Consider the following 18,955-nt stretch of genomic DNA (forward strand, 5'->3'; position numbering starts at 1 on the left):
ATTCGTTTAGTGCTACCTCTTCTAAGTTCCTAACAACAGCTACGGACACATTTTGCGGACACGACCTTGTCGACATCGCCTAGTAATGCTTTCGCATCAATAAAGTGTGTCACTCCAACAGCAAACTTTGTGTATTTCACTTGCTCTTCCTGTCAGCATACGCATTGCTCATCTGACGCTTTTACCCAGCAGTCCAAGCAGAAAACAAACTCTTTTAGCTCTGGCACGGCCACTCAGTGAAATGCTTTTCCATTAAGCGGCCGCGGCACTGCCGCACTGGACTTCGTTGAGGCAATAGTTTCAAAAGTTCCGCCCCGAAATACCGCGTTTCGGTACCGCGACCGCCACTGAGAGCGCTGCAGTAGACTGATGATGGCAGTTTCTGTTAGATGGCAGCACCTTAATTTAAGTTTTTCTTGGCACCCGTTAGATGGCAGCGCTGTCGGCGTCTCTGCCCCGCTTCGACGGCGGATGCGCATGGTGACTGGAAATTCAGTGAAGTTTGCTGCGTTGAGGCCGACCCGCAGCAGTTGGCTTGCAATTGTGCAGATGATCGTGCGGGACGGTACGCGTGAGTTGCTCTGGAGTACACGCCGGGACAGCATGCGAGCAGCGCCGGCGACGTCCCACTGAGGAACACAGCGGCCGCCGTGGGGATTTCGCCCGTCGCTTCACGGTGAGCAGCACTCGTGGTTTGCTGTTTTGACACATGATCGGCGAGCCCCCGCTAGTGCCGGCGCGGGGGGAGGAAGCGCCTTGCGGGTGACCTCCATTTGTGAAATGCCACCGTACGCTTTCACCTGCGTGCACTGTCCCCTTTGGGCTGCGCCGCAGCGCAGGGCGCGCTGTTGAAATCCGCTGGTTTTACCTTCAGCTGAGAGTTTCCTTAAGCCTACAGGCCCTGCTCCTGCGAGGAACGTTGCTGGGTCGCTGGCAAGCGAGGGCGCATCTCCTTTTTCTGGGGGCGCTCGTATCATTATCTTGATCGGGTATCTCAGCTTGTTGAGTGAAGTTTGTCTGCGCACGCAGGTTTGTTTGGCTTAGGACCTTGCCGTGATTATCATGTCACCGTAGTGTGTGATGCGTCTTCTCATATGAACCTGTGCAGAACGCTTAGTATTGCTCTCCGTAAACAGTTATAAAGCAGACTTTTTCACCAGCAGGGATGTTGATTTTTGTCAGTCACGAGGTCATTTTACTTTCGCTCCATGCATTCATCAGCATTAAAGTTTGCGCACGAATGAAACTCTTTCTTTCACTATCGTTCAGCGCATATCTCAGGACATTTCTAAAGCTCGTTACGGCTTGCCTGTCGCCGAATTTATGCTTACATATCCTGTTTTATGGCGCAACCAACTTTCGTTTTCGATGACCCGTCGCACGTCGTGGTACTGTTGGGACAGTGGTCAGCGGCGTGCAGGTCATTTTATAGCGTGAATGTTCCAGACTTCTCAGTCGTTAAAATCTGCTCGCTTCAACTATTATAACTGACCTGCCTGCTGAGAACCTTCCCTACAGGAATAATCTTGAAGTCGCGCCGGAATCCGCTTTGCAAGTTAAGTGCTCGGTTGTGTGCCCGGCCACAAGAATCGGGCAGTGTTGCTTCATTGCCATCTTAGAATTTGAAGTCGCAAGCGCTGTTTGGTCTCACTGGCGAGTTGCTCACTTGTTCGTAACATGGGGCCCCGGTTGGTTTTGCCCACATGTTCTACACAATCTGCACGTTCCAGCCAATGGGAGAAAACATAAAAGACTACCGGCAGAAAGAATTGTGGCGAAAACATGTCCCGACTGCTCCGGCAGTTGGCTACTTTCGGTTATTCCCCCCCCCCCCCCCCCCCCCCCTTTCTGTTTTTTACGTGTACGTCCTGTCTGGGGAACTGGTTCTTCTCCTTGGCGAGCTTTTCTGTCTTCATTGATCGCGTTGGCCTAGAAAAGGGGCTGGTTCTGTGGCTTTTGCGGGACAAGCTTTTCGAGAGCGTGGCGGCGACGAGAGTGCTGCTTCTGGTGTCTGCTAGCTCGTGGCCCGCTTTTGTGCGGCGCCGCGGCGGCATGTCGGTACTTTCACATCGACCCCTCCCCCCACCGAGCAGCACTTTTATCCCCCGTCTGTTGTTATTTTTCTTCGGAAGCCCGGGTGCCATTACCAGAGTCATCAACCCTTTTCCAAGTGTGGGAAGAACGTCGGAACTGAAAGGCGCTTGCGAAGAAAATCTCCCCGTTTTTGGTGTGATAAATGGGTTCTCTAGAGGCTCGTCTTTACAGTTGTCACGCCGGGAAAAAAGCTCGCTTTTGGAAGCGTTGGGGTCGCTGTTCACGGTGTCACACCTTTTGGCTTGAAATGGGCTTTATGCATGCGTTGTGGCGGTTAAAAGGGGAAAACGACTCCGCTGTGTCCATTGTACAGGCCTCCAGTGCAGCTTGTGCGTCTGTTTTAAGTTTTTGGTTGTGCTGTCCTGTGGGAATACCGCTGTTGATGATGCCAAGACTGCAGGCCCCAGTGCCAACATTGACATTCAAGGGATGTCCCTACGAAATCTTAGAAGAGGTATGCGGATATCTACAGGAAGTGCGGGAAACTCCCGTGGACATCGCAGATATGTTGTTTTGGCCGCACGTTCTGTGGCGTATGAACTCCCGGAGAACTTTTATACGCCTTAACAAGGACATATTGATTATATTGGTCAGATAATCATACATTTCCATGGGTATTTTTACAGGCCCAAGAGAAAAAAGCTTCCTCGACCCGCGTGAAAATTATTCGTTGTCTGATTTACATCCTCTGCTATTTAGACGTGGAAAAGACTACAGCTGATTACAATGGCGTAGTTGCTTGGCTTACTGATGACAGTTTTAGGGATAGCATCTGCATAGCATCACTCGATGTCACGGCGAATATGTCGAACAAGCATACGCGAAACACAGAACACAGTACCGAAACGCTAAAAAACAGAAGTCATGCAGCAAAAACATATTGAGCGTATATGCACAGAAAGAAATATTTCTCGACTTTATATACTCCAAATCTAAGACCAACCCTTTGGAGCCAGTGGCTCTTGCGCGTTAAGCAATATTATTTTATTCAGTTATGAATCTGTAATATCGCAAACATGCAATGAAAATGAGCCGACCAAGTTGCAGATATCTTCTATCAGGAGAACTTTAGTCCACTCTGTTATCCTTGTCGCGATCATTATACAAACCGCCACTTTGTCCATATATAGGAACGTTCTTGCGTTTCCGTAGTTCTGCAGTCAAGGTGGGCTAACTGCGGCTCGAACGGCTTCTTTAGTAAACTACTACTCGCTGTATATCAGATGCGCCGTGGAACATTATTCAAAACCTGTCCTCAGGGTAAGGGAATTGTTGTACGTGTGGTAAGCCACAGTGGAAAGCAGCGAACAGTGTGCCCGGCCTCTTTGTAGACCGGCATTAAAAAAGAAAAAAAAATGCAGCAGAGAAAGAGTATAGGAAGTTTAGGTATGCAGTTAGGTCAACAGGGCCATTTGCTATAAAGACGTGGTCAACACGTAGAACCGATTTGAACTAATCGGATATCAGTACGCATGTGCAAGAATTAGCCTGATGTGCCCAGCCGTTCTCTTGTAGAAGTTCATAAGTTTTTAATTACTGACCAGTGACCACTTTCAAAAGGAAATATGTTGTTTCGGGAGCGCTGCGGCTGCCTTGTTCACAGTGAAGTTTATTGTGAATATTGGAGCATGGACCGTATAGAGCTCCAGAAACTTCACGGATTCATTTATGACGCTGCGAACGTCTTCTGACAAGGCAGCTAGTATGCCGTCAGTCCATCGGCTACAGCTCTCTTCCGTGAATGCCATCGTGTGGGGAGCTGACTGAACACCGCGTTAGGTCACGGCATTGCGGTCTGACTAGGCGCAAATATAAGGCTCAACAAAATAGCCCCTGCCGGCTTAAATGCCATGACTAAGATCAAAGTTCAAGTGCTTTGTAGGCGCGCACCGATAGCAGAACTGAGGGTGCGTTCCAGAAATGGAGCGGCTTTGTTAGGCCATCGTTTTTTTTTTTTTCAGATTTTGCACATTTCTTTCGCTATGCGCTGACTGTCCGCCGGAAGGTGCAAGTACCCACATTGGGACCATCGTTCTCTAACTGCCACTCGACGGGCACAAAGACCTCCCTGTCGCATACACTGTAGTTTATGTGTGCGCTGCGGCCGTATCAGCATCCGCGCTTTATTAGAAGCAAATAGAACGATCTCAGCATGGCTCATTCAGGCGTTCGTTGACCTCTTGCAGTCATTTACCGTTCGTCGACCTCGTATCTAATCTCTCCACATCTTTCTCATCTCATTTTCTCGTGTTTTCGCAGGTCGCTTTGATGCCGGACAGTTTAGTCGACGCGCGCTTTTATACTAACGCAGGATTTCACCCGTAGTAATTGTGTTAGAGCGCCGCTTTGTTCAGCTGTAGTTGCATCGTAAGTAATGTGCCTGTCCTCCAAAGAGCAATAGCCGAAAGAGAAATGCTTTGCCGTCCGTCTGTACCTGATGCAAAGATCGATAGAAGACCTTTCCCACACCACTAATATATCGTTTAACTGTATAGATCTACAGTCGGATGGTACTCAAGAGCGAAGTGGCAAGTGCCTCCTCAAAGGATGCCTGTAGCTAATGGCGTCGGCCTGTGGTAATGACGTCACAAACAACCGCCTTGCACCTGTTGACATGAACACCTGCTAGCGGGCGTGGCAGGTGTATGCAGGGCTGTTTACCGCTGCTTTGTGACCACAGGTCGACGCCATTGGCTGCTGGGCCTCCTTTGAGGGGCGCTTTACGTTTCTTTCTTAGTGTCCGACTACAACACGGCAGCGCACACCTATTCAAAGCAGGTGCGTACACCTCAAGAAAAGAGCGTACTTTCAGCTCTAGTGCACTACTCGGCTTCGCCAGAGTTTCATCCGATGCAGTGCGTTTCATGAGCGAAAGCAAGTAGAGTTTTCTGAATTCTGGAATCGAATCAAGGTTTTCTGAATTCTAGAATCGAATCAAAGCTTGAGCCCGGCATCGCATTCGAGGTCACGCCGATGACATTTCTCTGGTATGGGGGTAGTTGTCCTTTCGTACAGCAATAAGGAAGCAAAGTAGAAATAATGCGTTCCCGCCGCAGTTCTGTCCTTTTAACAGCACTGTTTCTCAGCTGTCGTTTCTGTTGTCATCGCGTCTGCAGCGGTTTCTGTTTTGGCTGCGAATGGCTGGATCTCTGAACTGGCTACGCGTCACGCATAACGCCTTTACCACTGAATGACTTTAATGGCGACACGCAGCGAAGTGCTATATTGCTGTATACTATGGGAGCGATAAAGTCGTTTAAAAGTAAGTTGCCTCGTTCGTGTCAAGTCTGTATATGTCTTTAATAGCCCTAGCTTGTAAAACGCGTGATATAGGTGCTTCTCATTGCCGTCACGTCTTGAGAAGCCGCGCCGCTATAACTCCATGTCTTAACCATATATTCGAGTGCCCGAAGAATTTACTGGACAGGAGTATCGTAAAGACCCCGTCCTGGAAGTACCTGCCGGTTCCGCGGTGTCTTTGTTCCCTGAACGGGTTATGCTCCTTTTGACACCTTTCAGCGTGTACACTTTTGGGAAGGGGCTCTAGGCGGTGTAATTAAAACTGTCGTGTTTTTTCGTTGCATGTCTTGAGAAGGTAACAAGTTTATCACTTATTTATTTATCACTTGTTTGTTATTTGTTTATCACTTGAGCTGTTACGTGCAATTTCACTGCTTTGTTCACGGCTGTCGTCTCCTCTGTCCCTTTCAAACGCCGCTCGCCGTGCCTGTTAAAAAAAGAACGATAAATTTCCCGCCTAAGTAGTAGCATATGTAGGCCTAAGAGAAGAAAACAATTAGTTGCAACCCAAGACAGCGCTTTTCTAGTAGCCTGTGCGAACTCTTGTGAGGGTAGCAGTGCTTTTAAATCGTAACACTGAAGCGGCAGGATTTCTGAGGTGAGCATTTGGCGATCATGATATCTCCTTCTTATTTCATCTTATGTACGTAACGTCACAAGTCCAGAAGGAAAGTGGTTTTATGACAGCCACAGGTGACAGAATCTGTCTTCGTGACTATTTCCCTCCTTTGCGCCGAGCCGCGTCGCAGCATTTGCATAAAATTTTAAAAAGCGCGATTGAGTGTCACTTGCTTTTTCTTCTCCGATGAAACGAGTGCCTTCTCAGCCTCGGCGTCGTGGTTGTTAACCATCCTGTAGTAAAGAGGGCCCGGTCAACGTTACGTCAACGTTGCGGAACGTTTGTCTCAGCCTGCATATTACTTTCGAAGCGCCGAGTCCGGGGCGTCTGGCGTTCGTTCACGTGATGTGCGAGATTATGTCCCTGCCGGTTGTCCCCGCTTTGAAAGGCTTGGGTGGGTCAGTCTTTCAATCGGGGGCACGCGCGCATGCGCAGTGTGTTTTGCAACGTGGCCGATTTGACTGACCTGCTTCCAGCCACTACGTGGAAAATGTAAGGTCGCGCTCTGTGAGTGTCTTCGCTACTTCGACAGAGGAGCGAGAGGGTCTGATTGCTATTTTTTTCGGTTATCGTCTGTTAGCTTATTTTAGCGCGAAATTATCCTTACAAACGAACGACATTTTATGTCAGCCAAATCTCTGGCCGCTACTCTTACAAGCATGCACCGTCCCGTGAATTAAGCGGCAAATGCCCCTAGAATGATGTCCTCCAGCTTGTACCGTCGACCGGTTGTCGTGATATCGGGGTTGATCCGGTTATTTCTTCGTTAACCCGCTTGATCATGTAAATCCCCTGTGATACCACGCTCGGAGGTACTATAGGGGATAACCACGACGTGTATATCGTGCTAAACCTGTTATGCATAGCGGTGCAGGCAGGGGCCTAGTTTTCATTCTTTTTGTTGCCCCCACATACTCTATGTATACCTTGTTGGCCTGGGCATTATTATTTGTATTCCTTTCCCGGATACCCATTCTAATTTATCTCCGTTGAAAAGCTTTATGAACTGGTGCATGCGATATTTTAAAGTCTGATATGAAGGAACGAATTTCTTCCTTGTGTCTGACGCCCCAGAGTATGCAGCCTTTCACCTGTAACAGACTCAATTAAGCCGTGATATGAGATTGGCCAGTTCAAAAATTGACGCCCCCGTGATTGCGTGCGGTATAGATTGGCGCTTTGTTGGCCTTACAGCGTGTGTCACATCAGTAATTTTAGTTTAGCTCCCGATAAGCCACGGTGACGCTATGTGGCGTTGTTAACATCATTTCCTGCCAGTGAAACTAAGCGTCTCGTCACGCTTACGAAGAGCCGTGGGTCGTAATCAAATAGGGGGAAATAAATGTAATTTATCGCTAATTCTTTGTTTTGTATGTGAGATTAGACGAAGCGACAGCGCTATTCGCAATGTTATATTTAATGAACGTACCGACAAAGTCATCAATAAGATAATTTTCTCGGAATCCCTACACCCGTGCCTCAAATGGCGTCGCTAAGTTGGCAGCTCTTAATTCTGCTTGTGTCCACACGAACGCGTAAACTAAGCAAACTCGGTATCAAATAACGCATCGGGCAAGCGGGCATGCGAAGCACGGTTTTATTCAGCGCGCGCAACAGCACTGCGTGGTAAATGGTCTGGAAAATGAATGACATGCGCAGCTCATGTGAATGGCGCTGTAAAGTAGCTGTGCATTGTAGGCGCTGACATGTGTTCGGCCATCATTCATCTCGCCGCGCTAGTTTTTCTTTACGTATCCGTGTGTGCGTGCGTGTGCGTGAGAGAGAGAGAGAGACATGGAGATGCACTTGCAAACGCGCGTCGAATCATTCATTTGAGCGGCTGTAAAATTCTATTGAATAACCTCCGTTTTTGCTTGTCAGATTTTTTAGTAACAGGTGGCAGTCAGTCTTCGTGAAATGTGCCGTAATTTCCGGTATACAGTTCGCGCACGGTGTGCAGTCCGCAGGCGTCATTTCTCGGTCCGAAACATTTTTTTTTTGTTTTTACCCTCCCGATTGCCCACACCAGGTAGCCCGTACCCGGTACATACAATCCGGAGGGAGCGAGCAACACTGTCCTCGTGTTCATAATGGAGGCGGAGTGTCAGTATTTTCCTTTTTTTTGTGCGTTTTTTTTTCGTTTGTAATCCCTGCAAAAAATTACTCGTCCTCGGAATCCCTCATGATTAGCATTGTATAGAGTGTATTGCTGCTCGCAAGGTCTATCAGTTTTATATCAACAGAAGGCTCGTCCTCGCTGTCTTCTTCGCTCGTGATTTTCGTTTTGGACAGAGAGAGAGAGTGCAGTGCGTAAATTTTATTGCCCTGATAAAAGGCTGTTGTCTTCAGGGAGCAGTCCCAAGTGCACTGTATACATCCTTGTACACCGAGCTGTTAGCTGAGCTCGGGTGGTCAACTTTCGCGGAAAATTCCAAGTCCGAGCAGTACAACTGCGCCTCCCAACGCTCCCAATTTGCGTTTGGTACGGAGATGTCCTTAGCATTGAATCTTCCTTCCCGTGTTGCGGAGGACACGGTGGCACATTCCTTTGGCCCCTTTTTTACCAGCAGGGCAACGCTAATTCCTTATGAAGCGAGGCGCTGATACCAGCCACGCCCTTTTCATTTTTTTTCCTACCTTTGGTTTTCGAAAGATGACGTGCTATACGTTCATCGAATGGTATAGCAGCTATATATAGTGCCAGAAATCGCACGTAGAACTCGTAAACTTCAGGACGCGAAGAAACGTGAGCACAACGCAAGCTTGTGACAGTGAAGAACTGCACGGAGGCGTCATTTGCTTTGGACGTGACGGGTTGTAAGAGCCGATATTGAAAACTAAACTATGGTCCGAGCAGAGGAAAATTTTAACGTTTAAGCGTGTGTAGTTCGCAGACTGTATACCAGAAGTAGCGGTATGTGCTCCGCAGTGTGTGTCTCCGGAAGTTGTGCCGCTCGCAACTGTCCAGGTTGACGTTGCGGGTGGCTGCGAGGAGAACAGCCGAAGTACATGGTTAATGTCTTCATAGGTGACGTACTGACTCAGGTCCGTGTGGCGCCGTACCACTGTTTTTTTTTTTTATGATGCTTTAACGAAAGGTTAGTTCGACTAGACAGCGTATTCAGGCCTGTCGGCAGCGTTCGCTGGGCAGAGCATTTTTCTCTTGCTGCCTTTTTTTTTCACTCTGCGAAATCTGACGGTTAATAAGTACTTCCATGCGTGAGTCTCAAGTTGAGATTTTCGCTAACAGGCGCCAGGTCGGACGTAGCATCTTGGCAAAAGAGAGAACAGAGCTTCCTGGCAAAGGCATGAGTCTACCGACGCTTGTGGACGGACTCTGTGAGTGGAACTTCATGGACTATCATTAAGAAGTTTCACGAGGAGCAAACTAGGAGTTTTGTAAGAAGTAGCTGTTTAAAAAAATGTGTAATGACCTATACAATTTAACCAACGCATTTCTATTCTCTACGTCGCCCGAGTGGCTCAGTGCTGTTTTTTTATACGTAGTTGTTCTGCCTTGGTTTGCATGGTAGTTGCCCTTGGGTGGATATATGTATACACTATATTTTATGAATAGAACTACTTATAGAACTACTTACTTAGAACTACTAGAGGGCTTATTTTTATTGCAAGTAACTTCAGGCGCCTTTTTTTTTCTTGCACTCAGCCACAGTTTCTAAAACAGTTTCAACTCTGCTTTATGATCATCTCTGGAGTTGTTTTGAAAAAACAACAACAAACACTGCCACTATGCGGGCAGTGGCGCTGCCATCGGCAGCGCTTCTAGCGGCAAAAAAGGCTTTTTCGGATATGTCCGATTGATGTTGTCCATCTTATTTATGACCCACCTTGGTGGCCCTGTCTTTAGCGTTGGACTGCTGATCTCAAGGTTGCGGGGTGCGCTATTCACGTGACGTCACGGGCGCCATTTTGTTCGGTGCATAGCTTCAGCAATGCAGGCTGGAACAGGAGGCGTTGATCCCAATAGACACGCCCGCAGCCTTTCGAAGTGCTTCACAAACAACAAAATAGCGATCTATGTGACGTCAGTGAGTACTCCATGTTATGGAGGCGAAATAGACAAACGTCCGGCCGTGTGCTTTGGTATGTCACCGCACGTTAAAGAACCCAGGTGATCTCAATTAATCCGGAGCCCTCTACTGCGGCGTCCCTTCTATGTAGCCCGTGTTTCGCTTCGGGACGTCAATGCCAACTCACAAATCTCATTTTATGGTTTGTTTTCAAAATGGCCGTAGAGCCTTATAGTGTATTTGTAAGGAGTCCTGTGCAACTCAGTTAATATTACGTTCATTATTCCCAATGTTACGGTTTGTTTTTATCGCTTTTGTAAGGACAGTGTTTAAGCGACATTCGCGCATCAGAAGTTTACGCTTTAAATTGTTATTTCCCGTTTTTCAGCCCGACAGCCGGGCATGCGTTTATTGGGCCAATTAGCTTCCGCTTACCGCAAAGAAAGTACGGTCGATAAATCTCTGTAGACTATCCCTTTAACCAGCTGTTCGGCTTCTGTGAGGAGGTATACGTCGGCCAACTGCTGTTGCGCGTCGGTCTCCTAGCGAAGTGCGTCGCATTCTTGTCCCGTAGGGTACAGGACCCAACAGGGGTTACAAAGTGCTCAACATAAGCCCCCCCCCCCCTCCCCCCCCCGACGAAACGTCAGGTCCGCGACAGCTGCTTGACACACCGTTCGATGGCGGCGAAAACTGCTGCCTGTATCTCCTCTTGCCACGAAGAGCTTCGGCTTCAGCTGCAGCCGCTCTGCGAAGCGGAACATTTTGAACAGAGCCACGAAAGGTGGAAACACGAAAACGATTTTTGTGTCTCCGTGTGGAACAGGGGCCGGCCCTCCGGAGATTTTACTCTGAAAGCCTTTCAGTGTAGACGGGGGTTACCAGATGCCGGGCTTGCTGTCTGTACTCGTCGCCTGATTGTTTTCAAGTCAAAGTGCATCCCATCCCTTGGGAAGCGATTTCCGTGTCCGTCGTCTAAAGGTTCCCCTATACTTTGACTCCTGTGCGAAACTCGTAGCTTGTTGCATACTGTGGCGCAGGCGCCCGCTTTTTTTCATAAGCAGAAGGCTTCCAGTTCTTGTCTCGCATACGTTACGGTAGAGGCCAGGTTCTTTCTTGCTCGTGTCTCTCTTGTACGTTTTTTTTTTCTTTTGAGGCACACTCGACTCTCATCTTTAGCGCGGCGCGCCCGTTACATGCCGATAGTACAACTTGCTGACATTGCGCGGAGCGTTCGCGTTGGTGGCGGCTCGCCAACTTCTTTCATTAGGCTTTATTTTTCCGTTTTTTTTTGCGCTCTCCTCTCGATTCGCGTCTGTCATGGTGGCCCGTTTTCCGGTAGAAAAACCAGTTTTCCTGTCGCAACGCAAGAGCACTCGCTCCCTCCTCCTCGTTCTCGCCCCTAGGTGGCGTTGCATGAGCAGCTTCTTTTCCTTTCCTTTTTATTTTTTTTTACTCTCACCGTGTTTCTTCACTGCGCGCGCGCGCGCACACACGCGTTCGCTGTCTGTCCGACGGTGAAATATTTGAACCGCGCGGCATGCTGCTTGCCTTTGCGTAATCTGTGCGGAGCGCTGAATACGTGCTCGCAGCGAGGGCAGGCAAGAGTACGGCGCAAGTCCCCCCCACTCGCTCCCCGTCGTTGCTTTGGCGTGCGCGCAACTGTACCGCCCCCTGTGACGCATGTCGTACCCTCTCCTCCGCCATTGTTTGCCCTTTGGCCTTCCCGTAGTGCACGGCAGCGCAGAAGAGCGTCCGCTTTGCATACGACGTTTGCGCCGATCTCCTTTGACCGGCGTGCGTGCCTATCTAGCGTTTGCCAACACGTGCCCTTCGTGCTCAGCTCCTGTCGCTTGCCTCGTCAGCGGTACGGTGCCGATGCTCGAAGAAAGGGGCGCGCATCGCGGTTGCGATGCTGACTTTGTAGGTCGCGACGCATTTCTAGTCAGGTGTCCGCTGACCTTGTGCTTTGCGCATGAGAGCCTTAGCTGCTTGTGTACCATAGAACCTAGCACAACACAGCCCGACGCAACACGACGCGCTCCACTGTCCTCATCCGTGCGTTGCGTCCGTGGCTAAGGTTAAGCTGCTCGTGGCTACTCCGCGGTGGCTCAGTGGCAGCGCCCGTTCACGCCTGTAGCACGCCTGTAGTAAGGAGGGAAAGTTTTAATAGGCGATTAAAAGTCTGCGTTGTTTCTACCTAACTGCAGGAGCTGTAATTTGGGAATCAATGAAAGCGTCATTTCTCTTTGTTCCGTGTTCTTCAGTAGAGCGGGAGTTCTCAATGTTGTTGCCCTTCGGCAGGACGTCGTTACACAGTTTGCTACTACGCTGAGCAGTGCTATAGAGAGGGGCGTGGGAGCTCAGAGTGCTGTTTGCAAACGCCGGTAATGCCATATTCGCGAAAACGCCTGCACGCAGTTACAATGTGCTGAGAACGTGGAAAGTGGCACGCGTGGAATGCGTAGGCATGCCGTTAGGAATGCGCGCCCATGCAGAGACGGACGCAATAGATGGCGGTAGCTAATCGGCGCCTGTACTAAACTCTTCTTGTTTGGGCATAGAGACGAAAAAAAAATGTGGACCCGGAAAGACGTGTCTAAAACGGGGATCGAGGCACCAAGTGGGTTATGTTGTTGTTGTTGTTAGTGGCTACTTATTAATGAAATAACAATGGAAGGAAAAGACGTTGCTAGCCGCGGCATCTGCCATCGGAACCTGAAGCACCTGAGCTGCTACTAGCGGGAATAAAAGGACAGAGAGGACAGGGAGAGGGAAAGAAGGGGGGGGGGGGGGAGCGATAGTGAGAAAGGATAGGGGTAGGGGGTAATATACGCTATGTACACATACAGCATATGGAAATGAATGTAGGATGCTGCGCCGCTCATGGTAGGAGTACTGGGTTGTGTAATGCCTAAGTGTTGTTCCTTACTTTCTCTTTTCTCTTTTTGGTGCACAACCGAAACACAGTGCTCTCAGACGTGGACACACACACACCGTATAGTGCAGGGAAGCATCTCAGGGAACGGCTAACACGCAGCCGAGTCCTTCCCAAGCGGGCGGCACCGGCCATGTATAATGCATGACCTGGCGACAGACAGCGCAAAGCTCTGAGCGACGTCGCTATCGCGAGGTGCATTAGGCGAGTGCTGCTTGCAGGGCCTTCCGTCGCCTTTCCTTCTCCTGATGCATGCATACGTGGTGGTGTGAAAATGCGGGTGGCAGTCTCGGTGATGACGAGGGCCTTCGTAACGAGGCTTGAAGGCGTGGACGGAGAGAAAGGGTGGGCACAGTGTTCGGTGCCGCTGCTGCTGCTTTTGATGACGTGCGTCTACACGTGCGCGAGCAAACATGCGAGACACTTCCATCGTACGAGGGCCAGGCACCGCAGTCATCTGTGGTCGGCCCAAATGCACGCGACTGCACACCCATGAGCTCTGTACGACACCATTGGGGGTCCAGCAATGGCCGTCGCTCATTTCTGGCAAACTGATCTGCGCTTCTCTGGTCATGCTTTTTGGTTAAAACTCATCTCTCTCTCTCTCTCTCTCTCTCTACAGCCCCTCCCCCCCTTCTTCCCACGCACATTTTCGGTAACCTCGGTTGGTAACTGAAGTGGTTACAAGACCTTCAATTCTTCTATCTCTCCTCGCCATCTTCCGGTCAGCACAGCCAGCTCGAAAGCATCTATATAGTTTATAAATTATGACAATATAGTTATAACTTTCACCCAGAGAACGAGTGAAAGTTTTTGTTTCTGGAAGTTTTAGCGCGCTTCGCCGTAGAAGCAAACGACAGCACCCTCTTACGCGTAGCTAGCCGCCGCGGTGGCTCAGTGCTTAAGGTGCTCGGCTGCTGACCCGAAAGACACAAGTTCGATCCCGATCGCGACGGTCGCATTTGGATCAAGGCGAAATGCTGTAGGCCCGTGTACTGTGCGATGTCAGTGCACGTTGAAGAACCCCAGATGGTCGAAATTATCCGCCGCCCTCCACTGCTGCGTCCCCCATAGCAGGGTCGCCTTGGGACGTTAAACCAAAGCCTGAACACATGCGCGCATAGTGTGAGGGCTTTGCGGTGGCCCTGAGCCCTTGAAGGGTCCAGAGTCGCTTGCGTAATAAAGTTTTCCATCCATCGTAAAACAAAACCACTAATGCGTGCGGAATCATCGCACAACACCGCAGGTATACAACAACGGTGTCGTGGCGATTACCTGGCCATGTGCGGCCCCGCATTGAGGGGCCTGATTTTGACACCTATCCGAACGCGAACTATAGCGTACTCCGCAAGCCTGCGCTGCAAATAAGCACACACAAAGCAAAACAGAGCGCATGAAATCTAGTTCCCCCGAAGCTCCCCTGCTCTGCACCATCGTCTTTCGCGCCCCTTCGGTCGCCGTCGCCTGGGCGGATCCGGTCTGGTTGCGTTGGCCTGGGTTTCCTGCTGGCTTGCATCGAAGGAGAGCACAGCGGCCGGCAAGGTTGGTGCGGCCCGGCTATTTTTGGGGGCCGCGAACTGTTGCGTGTGGTTGGCCGCGCCCTAAGCCTGACCGGGCGCTGGCGCGAATGCTGCGTGCCCGTGTTCCGTTATTGTGCACCTATAAGCGGCGCATGCACCGTTGTACGCATACACACTGCGGATGGGGCTGACGCCAAGAAAGGCCGTTTGCCTTTGTTCTGGAGCGCGCATCTGCCCCGTGGGAAAGCAGCGCCATCACGACACAGAGTCATCTGGAGTATATATACGTGGATTGCCTGTAAGCGCAAAGGCGTTTCTGAGTAGCGAGGCGGTCGCTGGTCAACGTCGTAAGGCTTAGCTGGCCGTATTTATAGCGGTGATGCTTTGCGCTGCGCAGTGTCTAGTGCCCGTGTGGTGGTTTTTGGACCGGAGCTGCGGGTAGCTGGGCCTTCCGTGCGCCTTCCTCGACTCGAGGACAGAGAGCCAGTTTTCGCAAACCATCTCCGTTCATATCGGGAGCTGGAGTGATTTTTTCTGCGACGGGTCGTAGCCCATTTAGAGAGAGGAGAGAGTGAGGATGGAACATGGAGTTTACTTATAAAACAGTAGCAAAACATAAGCGTGGCTGCCCGCATGCAAAGGGCCTGTCGTTGTCCTCACCTTAAGTCGGCCCCCGTTGCCGGCGTACATAACACCATTAGCAGTTCCCAGGATGCATGGTGATCCTTACGCTCCAGGAGCATGGTGAACTTTACGAGAGCGGCGCGGATGGGCTGTTCGTCTAAACTCGAGAAAACGTAGGTCCGGCGGTATCGACGGTGGTTGACACGCGAGGCATACTTCTTAAGTTCAGCCTCCTGCCATCCCGTACGGCGCGGGTGTCTGGCGCGCACCATATGGTAAAGGTCGCGGTTCACTACGTAAACCCTCCGCCCAGTCGTAGCCGCGTTGAGCGCTTAGAGTTGAAAACCTGGGAAGGCTTCCCGGTCATAACAGCAGTTATTAGTTCTCACAACAGCAGTTATTACTTCTCACAACAGCAGTTATTATTTCTCACTAAGGCTCCCTCGTCGCATATAAGAAGCCGTTGAAATCGTTTCCGAGTCATTGTTTGTGCCGTGCCAGTAAAAGCAGTGCGTGTGTGCTCCACGACTTACGTGCTACTGTCAAATGAAATCATAATTGATTCATTTCCATTTGGCACCACATGAGTTAGCATTTCCTATTCAACCTAAGCACTAAGTGCTTGCCGGTTGTTTGGGCACCACGGTTAATACCGAATTTATACTATGATCTAACTGTGTTGATACGAGCACTATCGAGAAACTTGTGCTCAGTGTTCTGGATTTCATGTGCAGCCTGTGTTTTTCTTGGCATAGCTCCGGTGCCGTGTTAATACTCAACATCGAATCATGGGATGTTTTTGTTTGTTGCGGAGTCGGTTCCAAACTTACGTATCCGCGTTTTTGTTTACGTCCTATCCGACGTATACAGCGACAACCAGCCGCCGCGCTGGCTGAGTGGTTATGGCGCTCCGCTGCTGACCCGAAAGACGCGGGTTCGATCCCGGCCGCGGCGGTCGAATTTCGATGGAGGCGAAATTCTAGAGGCCCGTGTGCTGTGCGATGTCAGTGCACGCTAAGGAACCCCAGGTGGCCGAAATTTCCGGAGCCCTTCACTACGGTGTCCCTCATAGCCTGAGTCGCTTTGGGACGTTAAACCCCCATAAACCAAACCAAACCAAACAGCGACAACCTAATTTCAGCGTCGCTCTTTGCTGTTGTGTGTGTCGGGTCTCGAGGGATCAATGTGTCGCCGCCATTTAAACGCCGGTATACCCGTTCAGAAGAGCTGCCAAATGACCGGGCTTTGTACCCACCGGTAATCAGGATCGATGCCGTTGAAAGCGCTCCAAGGCGCGCCCCTATATTGGGCGAGCAGATCAGCGTTCCTTTTACTCCACTTCCGGTCGGATAGTTACGCGGAGTTCGACGTTGTTCGGCCGTGCCGTGCGAAGTTCCCCTGAGCGCGCCTTCGCGTTGGTTGGTTCGGCCCCTCGGCTTCTCCGAACTTACACCTCGTTCATTCCCCACACGTGAGGGCCAAGTCGTTTTCGGCCGAACTGCGTCTGTTTAACGACCGCTCTGCGGATATATCGCACCGGGCCAGGCTTGTTGCGAAGTGCCCTTTCCCTTTCCCTCGTCATGCTCCCCCTATCTCCTGCACTCACTCGGGTGTTATTGTCTGCCCTAGTTTTCCCGACCCCCATAGCTATATATCCGCCCTTTATTGGGGTTCGGAATGCTACTCTATTGGCAAGCACATACATTTTTTTTATCTAGCTTGTTCTAAGGAGGAAAAGTTTGAATGACTTCTTTTTTTTATGTGAGCTTGTGCGGCGGTAACAATAGAATAGCAGTGTATACACTGTATACGAGTCATTATTGTGCTCGAGTTTGTTTGTTTTTACGATCCTCTAGCAGCTGCGCCCATTCGATTACTGCTTTTGTGGACTAATGCCGTGTGAAATAGAACATCCCGCCTTAATTCTTTCATTTGTGTTTGTACGCGAGGTATCACCTCGGATGGGAAGGGGAAGTAAGCACCTGTGCTTCGTGGATGAACCGATGTTTGTGCCATATGTAGTACGCTGTTCTGTGTGCATGTGTTCCCATCTCTGTGCGCGCTCATGCGCGAAGGCCACTATAAAACTGCGCGGCACGTGTGGTGAATTTCGTCCTTTATACCACCTTGCTCGAATGTAGGCGAAGGAAATAAAAAAAGAAACGGTATTTTTCATTTACCGCAGAACAGCAACCAAAGCCAAGCCTTGCCCTGACCCAGTGCTCGGCCGCCCTCTTTGGCCAGGCTGCTCATTGCGGCATGAAAATGATTATAACAGTACAATCGAGCCGCGTTATATCTAAACGGTGTATAACGAAATAATGGATACAACGAAGGAATGACGATTGCCCTTGGAGGCTCGTTCAACACGGGCTATAACGAAGCTACGACAATAACGAAGTAATCGCCGAGCCTCTTCAACTTCGTTATATCGAGGTTGAATGTAATAATAATAATAGCAGTAATAATAATGCTGTCGACTAACGCCGTGGTTTTTGTGTATGCCAGGTGTGCTAAGATAGTGCTTCCAATAAACCGAATACAGATATCGTTACGCGCTTGAAGCTGACCTCACTGAGGCCTGTGCGCAAAAGCGCAGCTCTTGGAACAGCGCAAAGGCGCCAGGGGTCGACGGCGATCAATGGAGCACGAACGCGCAGTTTCGGAATTACCACGGGGTGTGGTGTCGCCGCTGGACGTCTTTGCATGCAAATTGTCGCCTCCGTATAATTGGCCCGTGTCGTGAAAGGAATCGCTGTGCGCTTGCTCGGGTTGGCGCCTGCATAGATATCGACCGCCCCTCACCCCGATTCGTTTCGCTTCCTATCTCATTTCGTAATCGCACGTGGTATCCTTTTTTTTTCTTCTGTATCTCGGCATGCATAATCCGCAAGCCCGTTGTAACTTTTGGGTAGCCGTGCGTACCCAGTGGGTGGGCTTAACGCGCTTAACGCTGGCACGTGGGGGTTTAACGTCCCTGAGGGGCGCGCGAGATCGGTCGGGCGCCGTATACAGTCGAGTGTTGTGAGTGGCTTTGGGTGTCCCGTCCGGGCTGAATTCGTCCGCGGCGAATTTGGAATAAATGTACGGCTTAATAAAGGTTCCTATTTGTAACTGTCTCCGTAATACTGCACCTTGTGTTGAGCGGGATGTGAGGGGGAGGGAATTTGTTTCTGTAGTGGAAATCAATTTCATGGTACGAGATTATTCTCTCTATAGCCGATCGGAGATTCCATTCGTCCGCTGCCCGGCTGCCGGAGTGAGCTGGATCCCGTACCAGTTTAATTGGTCTTAATTTTTTGGCGGTAATTTGGATATAATTCTGACTGCTTAATAGGACACGGAGCCTCTCTCACAGCGCCGTATTGCCATTTTAGAGTTGCTTATTATAATTTTGGAATTGGTTGCAGCAATAAACGTAGCTATGACAGCTTCTTCTGCTCCTGTTTCTAACTGGAGGCGTCACTGACCAGTTTTCCAGTGTGGTCGACTATAGCGCAATAGAAAAAGCGTTGTCATTCGAGTATTCTGCAGCATCAACGCTTACTGCGTTGGGTTGAGAGAAGTGCTTCTGGATCGCTTTAGCTCTTGCCCTCCTCCTAGCTGTCCTGATCAGGCACCTGATGCATGTTCCTAGGTACTTGTTTCACTTGTAGCTGTTTGTGTAAGTGATTTGGAATGTTTCGATAGATGTGATGCGTATTCTGGTAACCTATGTTGGCTTTTTCTAACACAAATCTACCTGTCGTTGTTGATGAAATTCTTTCCGACTGGGAGGTTAAATGAGTTTCTGTTAGCTGTTGGATCGTGTTGCGATTCCTGGCTGCAG

General features: G+C 49.9%; 1 protein-coding gene across 1 annotated transcript in view; it reads left to right on the forward strand.

Moving 5' to 3' along the window:
* Window positions 1-447: 447 nt before the first annotated feature.
* The window catches only part of LOC144099261 (beta-1,4-N-acetylgalactosaminyltransferase bre-4-like), a 160,655-nt gene continuing 142,147 nt past the window's right edge, over window positions 448-18,955 (forward strand). The window contains exon 1 of the mRNA XM_077632429.1: window positions 448-676. The gene's annotated coding sequence lies outside the window, so the exon portion shown is untranslated. The remainder of the gene's footprint in view (window positions 677-18,955) is intronic.

Source organism: Amblyomma americanum, chromosome 7, assembly GCF_052857255.1.
Source record: "Amblyomma americanum isolate KBUSLIRL-KWMA chromosome 7, ASM5285725v1, whole genome shotgun sequence".
NCBI lineage: Eukaryota > Metazoa > Arthropoda > Arachnida > Ixodida > Ixodidae > Amblyomma > Amblyomma americanum.